Source organism: Rhinoraja longicauda, chromosome 7, assembly GCF_053455715.1.
Source record: "Rhinoraja longicauda isolate Sanriku21f chromosome 7, sRhiLon1.1, whole genome shotgun sequence".
Classification (NCBI taxonomy): Eukaryota; Metazoa; Chordata; class Chondrichthyes; order Rajiformes; family Arhynchobatidae; genus Rhinoraja; species Rhinoraja longicauda.
Genome location: NC_135959.1, coordinates 32102685 through 32115172, shown reverse-complemented (window position 1 = coordinate 32115172; position 12488 = coordinate 32102685).

The following is a 12488-nucleotide window of genomic DNA, read 5'->3' as shown; positions in this document are numbered from 1 at the left end:
GTGTGGGAGGAAACCGAAGATCTCGGAGAAAACCCACGCAGGTCACGGGGAGAACGTACAAACTCCTTACAGTGCAGCACCCGTAGTCAGGATCGAACCTGAGTCTCCGGCGCTGCATTCGCTGTAAAGCAGCAACTCTACCGCTGCGCTACCGTGCGCATGTATCCTTCACAACACAGAATTCAGGACTCACAGTTAAGGATGCAGAGAATAGTAACCTCCAATCATATTCTTCCCTATCCAGATGCCGGAATTCTGAACAAATCATAGTGCTTGAGGAACTCAATGGTCTGGCCACATCTGTGGATGGAACTTCTTCAGACCAAAGTTCCTCCACAGATTTGTTTTTGCTCAAAATTCCAGTATCAGTAGTCTCTTGTGTCTCCAGATTACACTACATTGTTGTTCTTCACAATTCAATTATCAATGACATTACTGTGAAGCTCATAACATACATGTCCATTACATCCTTTTTGTTTAAATTTTCTGTCTTGCTTTAAATTTCACATTTGTTTGTGGACTCTTCACATCTACGCTATGAAATTGACTCAGATTATCCCTCAGTGCAGTTGGCTTCTTGTGGTTCTACAACATAGTTTCCAGATCCACATCCTCATCATCAAATCCACCTTTGCCTCATCAGGCCTCAGTGATACCTTGTGAACTGTCAAGCACTTATAGCCTTAACCACTGTCACTTCATTGTTCTCACTCCTGGTAGCTGCCCTTTAATTCATAAAATTTTTGTACCCTGGAGCATTCTACTTCTACACCTTTTGTCTTATTTCTTCACAGCTTTCAAAGGGCTTTTATTGGTTTTCTTTGTTTATCTCTCAACCTACCCTTAGTTTCATGCTAACCTTTATTTTTAAAACCCCTTGTGATCTATTTCACTCCTCAACTTGAACATTTATGAATATTCACAGCAGGTTGGTGCTAGTTATGTGCCAGATTGAACATATAGGGCCTATAAACGAGTGCAAGGAAAGCACTGAACATATCCAGCAACAGAATTAATGCCAAAAAATAATCTCAACGTATTTGTTGATATTAACTCTGACTTGTATGGGTAATCTAAAATATTTCTTATCGTACCAAAAATTGGGATGCCATTTATTTAAAATGGTCCCTAAGGTTTGTTCTCTCCTTGTCTGTGTGATCTGTACTAAGAGTAATTACTTCTATAACTGCAGTTTAATTTGTATTGCAAATCTGTTGAGGTCTGCTTGACTGATTGCATGCAAAACTCTGTCTTGTAATACATTCGAAAACAGTCAAAATGTCAGCTGATAACTATCCTTGCACTGACAATTCTCCAATGTGCTGTCACTTACTAAAACTGTTAAGCAATTGTGCGCTTAATCTTCTGTTAGGCTTAAAAAGAAATGTAACCTGTGAAGATAGGTATTCACAATTATTTATTTGCTGTATGGACAACTACAGTATATATCATTTACACAGAGATATGTTCAAGGTATTCACTGGGTTTCCCATTAGTCTTCAGATACTTCCCACACTCCAATTCTAACATTGAACACAATGGCTGAGTTCCAAATATTAGCTTCACTCATTATTGCAAGTTTCTGGATAGATGAAATATGTTGAAAATTCTCAGAGGACTCACTGGTTGCAGGACTCATAGAAATACTACCTCTGGAGAATTAGAGAAACAATAAAATGTACATCTTTAAATTAATCGGAAGACAGTTGTATCAATATAAATTCAGCTAGCACCGCTATAATGTGTGTTTTCATAATTGCGTATAATGTGATTGATGAATTAGAGATCTCTATTTGTATGATGAGGGCAAAATTGATTATAATGCTTTGTCCATTTGGAACCAGAAAACTATTTAAAAGTTATTTCGGAAACAGTCAAGCAGAAATTAAGCTCTCTTGGGTGTTTCCATGTAACCTCCTGCGGTAATCGGACACCATTGTCTCCTAAGAACACAGAGTGTTAGTTTCACTGCCGGTAGGCATTGAAGTTGAAAATAATCACTTCCCTCTATTAAATAATATAACATATACCATTTTGTAATACAGTTCCACCACAGATCTTCCGGCACCCCCTTTAAACCACGCAAAATCACCAGAGCACACTTGAAATCCCCCCCCCCCCTGGAATTCCCCCCGAAAATTTGGTGCCTAGGCCAAGTAAGACGGCTGATCTCAACTTCATCGGATGTCCGCAGCTGATTAGCAGGTTGAATTTTCCCCCTGCGACCGGGGCCCTAGAACTCCGGCCCGGTTGAAGCCGGCAGATCCATTTCCATAGCCAACATCCGAGGTCAACTTTGCAGGCTGATATCTTAGTCCCTCGACGGCTGAGGCAGATCATTCCAGTACCTCCTCTCAGAGGCTAGGATTTTTGTTGGTCTAGCAAAACAAATGAGCTAGAAAGGCTCTGGAAGCAAGGGTGTCAACAATTTGGTGGTGGACCTGTATTAGCTTGCAGTGACAATAATAAATTTGTAGCTATTTAAAAGATCTTTTTTTTGAAAAATTCTATTGGAGAATTGACTTTGTGATTGTGAGTCAGAAACTCTCTTGCCCCATTGCCCATAATCAGGCAACATAGGTGACAACACATCCTCCATAATAATTCTCAACACTGGTGCCATGCAGAGATGTGTTTTCAGTCCCTCACCATAGTCCCTATACACTCATGTCTGTCTGACCAAATTTGGCTCTAGCTCCATTAACAAGTTTGCAGATGTCACTACAGTGGTGGGCCGGATCATGAATAATGACAAGACTGAGTACAGGAAGGAGAAAGATAATTTGGAACATGGTGCCAGAACAACCACCTCCTTAATATCGGCAAGATGAAGGAACTAATTACCGACTTCAGGAAGCATGGTGGCGTACATGGCTCAATCAGCATCATTGGGGGTGTATTGGAAGTGGTTGAGAGCTTCAGGTTCTTTGGTGTAAATATTACCAACAACGTGTTGTGGACCAACCACATCGAAATGACATCCAAGAAGGCATACCAGTGCCATTAGTTCCTCTGGAGACTGAGCAGATTTTCTGTATTTCCTAATGACTCTTACAAACCTCTGCAGATGCGCCATAGAAAGCATATTTGTTGGGATGTATCATAGCATAATTTTGGAACAGCTCTGGTCAAGATCGCAAGAAATTTCAGAGAGTTATGGATGTAGCCCACTCAATCACATAGATCAGGTGCCCCACGATTGACTCTCTCTACAAATCACATTGCCTCAGGAAAGGAGGCAACATTATAAACAACCTTTCCCATCCCGGTCATTACATCTCCCCACTCCCGTCTGGTAGATGATACAGAAGCTTGCAAGCATGCACTATCAGACTCAGGAACAGCTTTTTCTCTCTCTGTTCTCAGGCTTCTGAACAGTCCTTCTATCAGCTAAGGTACAAACGGATTTATCTGTACCTCATACGGATGTTGGACTTTGTCATTGGAATTGGCACACTATAATGCTGAGAACTATGTTCTGCACTTTGTATCTTTACCTTTGTTCAACCTATTATAATTGAGTTTGGCTTGACTGTATTTATAGTTTTTCTGATTTGATTTGATAGCATGCAAAACAATGTTTTTCACTTTGTATCTTGGTATAAATGAAAATAATAAACCTAAACCTATCAAAATAAGGTCACCTCACTGACTGGAGATAACAGGAAATAAAGTACAAAAATGAGAGATAAGGTTTTAAATCATAGGTAACTTGTAAGTGTTCACTAGACCAAGTGGACCCGTTGGACCCAAACCTCTCCTGCATTGGTGCAGCACCCTCTCCTCCCCCAGCCCCCTCCCCCACTCCCCCTCCCCCTCCCCCACTACCTCCCACTCCCCCTCCCCTCTCCCCCCTCCCCTTCCCCCCCACTCCCCCCTCCCCCCATCTCCCCCCCCCTCTCTCCACCCCCAGGAGATAGATCTAAACTTTAAAATGTGAATAATTTTAAAAATATAACACCAATTTCAAAGAAACTTCTTCCATTAACACCAAAGGGACACTGTGAGTAAGGTGGGCCTAAAATTGTCGCACTATCGTGTACTGTTTTGGCTATAGTTCAGAAACAAATGAGAGTTTTAGTATATAGTGTCTATATTCTTCATTTCTCATAATAAAATCACCGCAGGGTAAAATGTTACATCCACAATCTGGAAGAGAATGCAAAATTTGTAATGTGAGCCAATTGAAGATGCTGCCAAATGTTTATTCATGTAAGGTGTTGCTTCAGAATAAGCCATATAATATGCTTTGCAAAGCTATAAATCAGTGCATATATAGTAACAGATTAGTTATAGCCTAAGAAAAAGGCATGTCATTGCACTTTAAGCATGGTTACAGAAATGGGATCATTAAAAATCACTGAAATTGACAAATTTAACTGCAATATATGCAAAAGAACATCACAGGGACAAAAGAGTCTTGGATATAATTTCTTTAAATACTAATGTTAAATGAAAATGAATATGTCCAAGGATCTCTCTTCTTAGAAGATTATTTGACCCACCCAGATACTTCATTCACTGTCCATAAATTCTTCAAAGTTTTTCTCAGAAATAATTCATGAAAGTCTCAAAGAAATGAAGGAAAGGGGTATCTTGTACTAAGCTGCATATCTGATTGTGTAGGATAAAAATTGAGTTTCCGAGAAGTACAACATGGGTCACAGTAGATTGATCTCAGGTGTACACTACGGCCAATTTTCCATTAGGTTCAGTTTAATGCAAAAGTAAACAAGTAATGAGTGATGATTTTTCCTCTGCCTATTTTACCTCCCTGTTGTGATGGATTTTTATCCTCCCCAAGATGGAAGTGTGATGATGCTTAAGCATTTGTTGTACATTTTTGCAGCTTGCTCTAATTGTTCAGCCTAAGCAGCTGTTGTTTTTTTTATCTAAGTGGTTTTGATGTGCACTTATCAACTGCTGATTCTGTTGAACAATGTCTTAATTTTGCCAAATCAGCTTCTGGGTGTGCTGCTATCTGCCAACTCCTGAGCTTCCTCTATCAGCCAATTTTTAAAAATTGGAACACATCCCAGACATCTGCTAACAAACCAGCCCACTGTTCATTGGGGTATAAGGTCTGTCGGATCCATGGGAATATTTTCCTGGAGGCCAAATGGTCCAATGTTCATTGAATGAGTTCCATATCATCCATTCCTCAGTTCTACAACTTTATAAGTTTTCATAGCAACTACAAGTCCTCTTTTTTGAATACCTTTCAATAAAGGATGATACAAAAAGAGGTGTAACACAACAATAGAACACAATTGAACCATGCTTATCATTTTGCCAAAAGCATTGGATAATTATAACTTCCTTCCGATCTGATAATCAGTGCTGGCACAGTTATAGCAATGCATCTGGCTTATAATATCACTAGATTATACTGATAAGGAAGACCATTTCATCTATTTTAGTGTCTCCAGCAACATGGGGCCAGAGCTTACTGATGGGAGTAAGTCAATTGTGTTTATCTGACCTACTTGATAAGAATGAGCTTAATTTCTGCAGATTTCCCAGTGTAGTTTGTTGATAATTGCCATTACTTGTACAACTCAACACAGGAAAGCAATAACTTGAGAGAGGGAAATCAATCAGTTCTTCCTATGACTCACATAGAAGATATATTCAGATATTAGGATACCTGAGACGTAACAGGTAACCTCCTGTCAGCAGTGATGTTATGGGATGAACTTCCTGTTAAAAGTGATGTAATGGGTTTGTATTTCTTATCAGCTGTAATGCATGAAGCATGGATGAAAGTGCACATGTGAAGAGCAGGGAATCATTAATAATCAGGTTCATGCACTGCATTTTGGATGATACAAACATCAGGATTGGGGAAGGGTGGGGTTGCAAGCAATGGGGAGTACATAAAATGTACTGAGGGATATTGTTAAGTTGATTGAATGGAGGAAAAAAGTTGTCAATGAAGTATAAGTGGGAACATTTGAAGTAGTTCACTATGGAGGAAGGAATGAAGCAATAGTGTTTCTTTAAATGGAAAAAAACTATACAAAGTTCAGCACAAAAAGATTTAGAGGTTCTTAGAATCAAAGAGTCATACAGCATAGAAACTGACCCATGCCTATGCCGACCAACTTGTCCAATCTACACTAGTTTTACCTGCATGCATTCGGCCCATATCCTTCCAAACTTATCCTATCTATTTAACTGTCTAAATGCTTCTTAAACATTGCAATAGTATCTGCCTCAACCACCTCCTCCGGCAGCTTGTTCCATACACCCACTGCCCTTGTGCATAAAAATAACAGAAAACCAGTGTATGTTTGCACAGGTAATAAAGAAAGCTTGTGGAATGCATGCTTTTGTTTTCGTTTCAAGGGGATTGGAGTATAAAAGTAAGGAAATCTGATTACATCGGAGCACAGCTACCAGACTTGGAGGGCATCTACAACACACGATGCCTCAGAAAAGCCACCAGCATCCACAAAGACTCTTCACACCCCTGCAACAGTCTGTTCGAACTCCTTCCATCGGGCAGACGATACAAGGCCTTCTACGCCCGCACCTCCAGACTCAGGAACAGCTTCATCCCCAGTGCCATAGCTGATATGAACCGGTCCTGCTGAGCCGGATGGCCACAACGCATAGATCAACTTGCACTTTACCCTGTCTAAAACTGTTACAACTGTTTCGTTTCGTTGGGTTGCTGCTGTCTAAATTACTTAAATTATTGCATCGTATGGGAGGCGCATTCCCAATCTCGTTGTACCCCTGGGTACAATGACAATAAAGATATATTGTATTGTATTGTAAGGCACTACTGCAACTACATCGGGAGTGCTGGGGTCATTTTGGATCTCATTTAAACAAAATGATATGTTATCTTTGTAGACAATGCCGAGAAGGTTCATGAAGAAGATCCTGAGTATGGAGGGATTGTTTTCTGAGGTCAAGTTAAACAATTTGGAGTCTGAAGAAGGGTCGTTCGTCCATTCCTTCCATTGATGCTGCCTGACCTGAGTCCCCCCAGAATGTTGTGCTTGGGTCCATATTCATTGGAGATGAGACAAGAACCAATCTTATTGAAATGGGTAAGTCAGATTCATATGGAGTTTTTTAGGGTAACTGCTGGATTGTTTTCTGAAAAATGAGAGTTTAGAATCTGGAGACATAGTTTGAGAATTAGTGGCTAATGATCATCATGTACCAAAATTTAGGACTAAGATGAGAAAGATTATTTTTGACTCAAAGATTTATCAATTCTTCAAGTTCCTTGCTCCAGATGTTGTGAAATTTGAATTTATGTATCTATTCAAACCTGAGATATCTGATCCTTGAATATATTCAGAAATTTACATTTAGCAATCAGTAAGGGAATCAAGTTTTATGGAGATAGGATGGGAAAGTGATTGAGGAAAGTACAATATATCAGCCATAATCTTATTGAATGTCAGAGCAGGGTCTGAACTATCTAGTCCTGTTTTTAATTATGCTGGGCTTATTATCCAATGGTGCATGGACTCCCAGTTCTTTTTGCATTTCTTTCCCCCTGGAGTGCAGAGTGAGTATCAACCATTCACACATAATTAGTGTACTCTCATCTGAACATTGAACCCTGCTGTGTATAGATTTCACTTTGGCAACAATCAGTGTTTTTTTTGGAGGTGTTCATTTCTCTCGAGTTATCACTTCAACCTGTTTCCATATTGCCAAAAGAAATATCAGCTTGCAATGAGTGTGATTTCACATCACCTCAAATGAACTTTAAAAGAAAACTTCAATAGCCATCCCTTAATGTAATTAAGGGTGATGATGGATCGGTTTGAATAATTCCAATGGAAATTAATTAATCTCTAAAGAGTATATTTTTCTAGTAACCACCCCAACCCTCCAAATCCCCTTCACTCATCTATCCTGTTCATAAGTCCTTGTGATAGAAGCAGAATTAGGCTACTAGGCTCATTAAGTCTATTCCCCCATTCAATCATGGCTATTCTATATTTCTCTCTTAACCCCGTTCTCCTGCCTTCTATCCATAAGCCCTGACACCTGTACTAATCACTGTTCTTCCCCACACTGTGCACACACCTTCTCTCATTGCCCCACCACCCAACACCTTTTGCTGCCTGCTTTCACATTTCCCACTCATCCCTAGTCCCAGCCCCCCCCCTTTCCCTTTTATCTCTCTTCTCCTCACCACACCCCCCCCCCCCTATGTTTCCTTCCACCCATTATCCCTCCCTCAGGTTTTATATTTCACTCCTCTTCCTTCCTTAAACAATTCCACATAGAGTCATAGAGTCATATAGCGTGGAAACAGGCTCTTCGGCCCAACACCCATGCCAATCAACATGCCCCATCCTAGTTTAGATCAGTTTAGAGATACAGCACTAAAATAGGTTCTTCAGCCCACCCACTGAGTCTGCACCGACCAACAATCCCTATACACTAGCGCTATCCTACACACTATGGATGATTTACAATTTTTGCAGATGCCAATTAACCTACAAACTGTACGTCTATGGAAACCGGAGCTCCCGGAGAAAACCCATACGGTCACAGAGAGAATGTACAAACTCCGTACAGACGTCACCCATAGTCAGGATCAAACCCGGATCTCTGAAGTTGATTCTTGATTCTCCAACTCTAGGTAAAAGTCTCTGAGTATATTTGCTCCAAGGGATACATTTTTTCCTGCTCACCCTCTCCCTTGTAGCTCAGGCCCTCGAGTCCTGGCAACATCCTTATAAATCTTCTCCAAACTCTTTTCAACTGAACAACATCTTTCCTATAACAAGGTGATCAAAGCTGATTACAATGCTCCAAATGTAGTGTCACCAATTTTTTTTGCACAACTGTAACGTAACCTCCCAATTTCTATACTCAGTATTTTGACTGATGAAGGCCAATGTGCCCAAAGCCTTCGTGATCACCTGATCTACCTAAGATACCACTTTTATGGAACTATGTACTTGCACTCTTAGATCTCTCTGCTTTACAACACTCCCCAGAGCCCTGTCATTCAATGTGAAGGTTCTGGCCTAGTTTGATTTCCCAAAATAAAACACCTCGCACTATTTGCATTAAATTCCATTAAGCATTCCTCACCCCACCTGTCCAATCGATCAAGTTCCTGCTGCAATTTTCGATAACCATCTTCATTATCTATGATGCTGCCCATTTTTGTGTCATCTGCAAACTTGCTTATCATGCTGTCCATTCTCATCCAAATCATTGATTTAAACCACAAACAGCAAAGGACCCAGGATTGATCCCTGTCATACCCCTAATTGCAGGCCCCCAGTCCAAAAAACAACCTTCCACCATCACCCTCTGCTCCCTTCCATCAACCCAATTCTCTATCCAGTAGGCGAACTATCCCTAGATCCCATGAGATTTAACCTTCCAGAACAGCCTACCATGTACAACCTTATCAAATGCCTTGCTGAAGTCTAACGTCTATGGCTTTGCCCTTATCAACTTTTTAGTTACTTCCTCAAAACTCTGAATCAGATTTGTGAGACGCAATCTCCCATGAAGTAAACATGCTGACTATCCCAAATCAGCCCCTGTCTATCCAAAAGCATATATATCGTATCTCTCGGAATACTCCAGTAACTCCCCTACCAGAAGCGTTAGGCTCACTGTTCTATAGTTCCCAGGCTTTTCCTTGCAACTCTTCTTGAACAGAGGCACAACATTAGGCTCTCTCCAGCTTTCTGGCACCTCATTTGTATCTAATGATGATTCATATATCTCAGCCAGGGCACCTGCAATTTCTTCTTTAGCTTCCCACATTGTCCTTGGATATATCTGATCTGACCCAGGCGATATATCCACCTTCATACACCCAAAGACATACAACACTTCCTCCACTCTAATACTGTCTGTCCACAAGACACTTCCATTAACTGTCCCAGCAAACAATGATCGTTGGTCCCAAAAGGTCCACCCACCATCAGTCACTTGACACTCCTAAGAGTAGATCCAGCTTTGCCCTCTCCCATGTAAGCCCCTCTACATATTGCCTGAGGTAACCTTTCTGAACACATTTCACAAATTCCATCCCATCCAAGCTTTTGGCACTCTGACAGTCCCGAACAGATCTGCACTCGTTTATCTCCATTTCATCACTTCACTTTTCTCCAGTCTTCAGCTATCTGCCATTCACACCTTCTCAATTGTATCATCTATCATTTATCATTTTTTGTCCCATTCATCTCCTCACCACTCTTTATCAGTTTTCTCCCCTTAACCACATCTGTCACAAGAAGGACCCAAAGCATCATCAGTACATTTCCCTTCACAGATGCTGCCTGGCCTGCTGAGTTCCTCTAACACTTTGTTTCTTGCTCAAAATTCCAGTGTTTGCAGTCTCCAAGGTGCATTATTAATCTCAGTGTTCATGCACTATTTCTGACCAGCCTAGTTTTGCATTGCATTTTAAAACATATGCTGAACCATTTCCCAACTATCAGGGTAAAGCAGCTGGTTTCATAATATATTTAGTAGAAGATTACATTTAAACTGTTTAAGAGCATGCCTAAATGAACAGTTTTACTTTTAAGACTCCTAAAGGGCATTAGATGGGGATAATCAGCAAATATTTTCAATGGTAACTAATTCATTCTGTGGCCTGGATATTTCTGTAGATGGGGCCAACAACAAGTGCAATGCAAAATATTAGAGAATAGACAATAGACAATGGACAATAGGTGCAGGAGGAGGCCATTCGGCCCTTCGAGCCAGCACCGCCATTCACTGTGATCATGGCTGATCATTAGGGGAACCTAATGTCCATCAAACACAACCTGGGCTTTAAACTCCACCCCCTAGTCAAGAGCCAATGGTGTTTTATTGTCATATGTTCTGAAACAATGAAATTATATATATATACACACACATAAACAAACAATTATAACACAAAGACAAACTAATGTTCCCAAGTTTATATAGTTCAGTTTATTTGGTAGTTGTAGTGTTTAATAGCCTGGTAGTTGTTGGGAGAAGCTGTTCCTGAACCTGGACGTTGTAGTTTTTAGACTCCTATACCTTCTTCCCAGTAACAGGAGTGAAATGAATGCTTGGCCATGGTTCTATGTGGTTCTATGATGATGCTGACTGCCTCATTGAGACAGAAACTCCTATAGATCCATTAGATGGTAAGTAAATCAATAATCCATCAGTACCTGTGATGGATTGGACAGTGTCTATCATTTTCTGCAATCCTCTTCCTTCCTGGGCGTTCGAATTTCCAAACCAGCCCTGATGCAGCAAGTCAATATCTGGTCTACTGTACACCTATAAAGTTCAAGAGAGCATTTGTTGACATACCAAATCTGTGGATAGGCTTTCTTTATCATGTGCTGGGAGCAGAATAAATCTCCAGAGATATGCATACCCAGTGCATTTTTTATGCTAGTTTTTGAAAACTGCTCAACCTTCAGCACACTTAGGTTTATGCTGAAGTTACCAATGAATTTTAAACCAAGATCAAACATTGCAGTACATCTGGAAAATCTTTGCTGATACATGAAAATGTTTAATTGGCTTGAAGCACTGGAGATCGGGTGCCCATTTTCATCGGTTCATTACTTTGCAAAAGGATGAACGGAGAATTAAAAATCATGTCTGAAATAATATTTTAAAATTTATATTGAACATCATTCTGACTTTGCCACTAGCCTAGTATAAACTAAACCATCTTCATGAATTGCATGGTGTACAGTACAGAAGTAATCAATACCTTGGATGGATTTCAAGCAGTAATCTTATCTCTGAACTCAGATGAGGCTTTAAAGCTCCAGACAGTCAGTCTGTGAAGTACTGATATCACCTGCATCCCTTGCTGAGATTGTACATTACACTTACACCATTGGTTCTATTAATCTCACCATATTAGGTGTAAAATTAATTATTGTTAATATTCAAAATTTGAAGCATGATACAAATTATGGCAGACAATTGAATTAGTTTAACAGTTAACATTAACAGGAAAATAGATATTTTTAAAATTGTGTCTTAATTCATTTGTGTTAGCTCAACAAGTACATTTTAATTTGGTGGATCAAAAATACATAACTTGTTATGTTAATTTTATTCTATAAAACTGCAAAAGTCTTTTGTTTCAAATTTGATGAGAGCAACCTCATATGAGGAATTCACTATAATACTATATTTTGAACACTGTTTCCTTTCTCTTTTGCACACCCTGTTGTACTCATATATAGTATGATAGCACTCATGTATGGTATACTTTTGGAGGATAGCACGCAAAACAAAGTTGTTCATTGTATAATAGTAAACCAATACCTAAAAGATGCATTTTCAAAGTGAACAGTTTGGTCACATTAAGAAAACCAGCTTTTAAAATTTCAAATGCATCTTTGATGTCCTCAACCATGTGATGTCTATTTTCAGTTTACATTTTATGATGTTCCACTCCATTTTACCATTATTGAGCTTAGCCTGGCGCATAAATGCAAGCTACCACCAGCCATTACCAGCCCCAAAGTGTT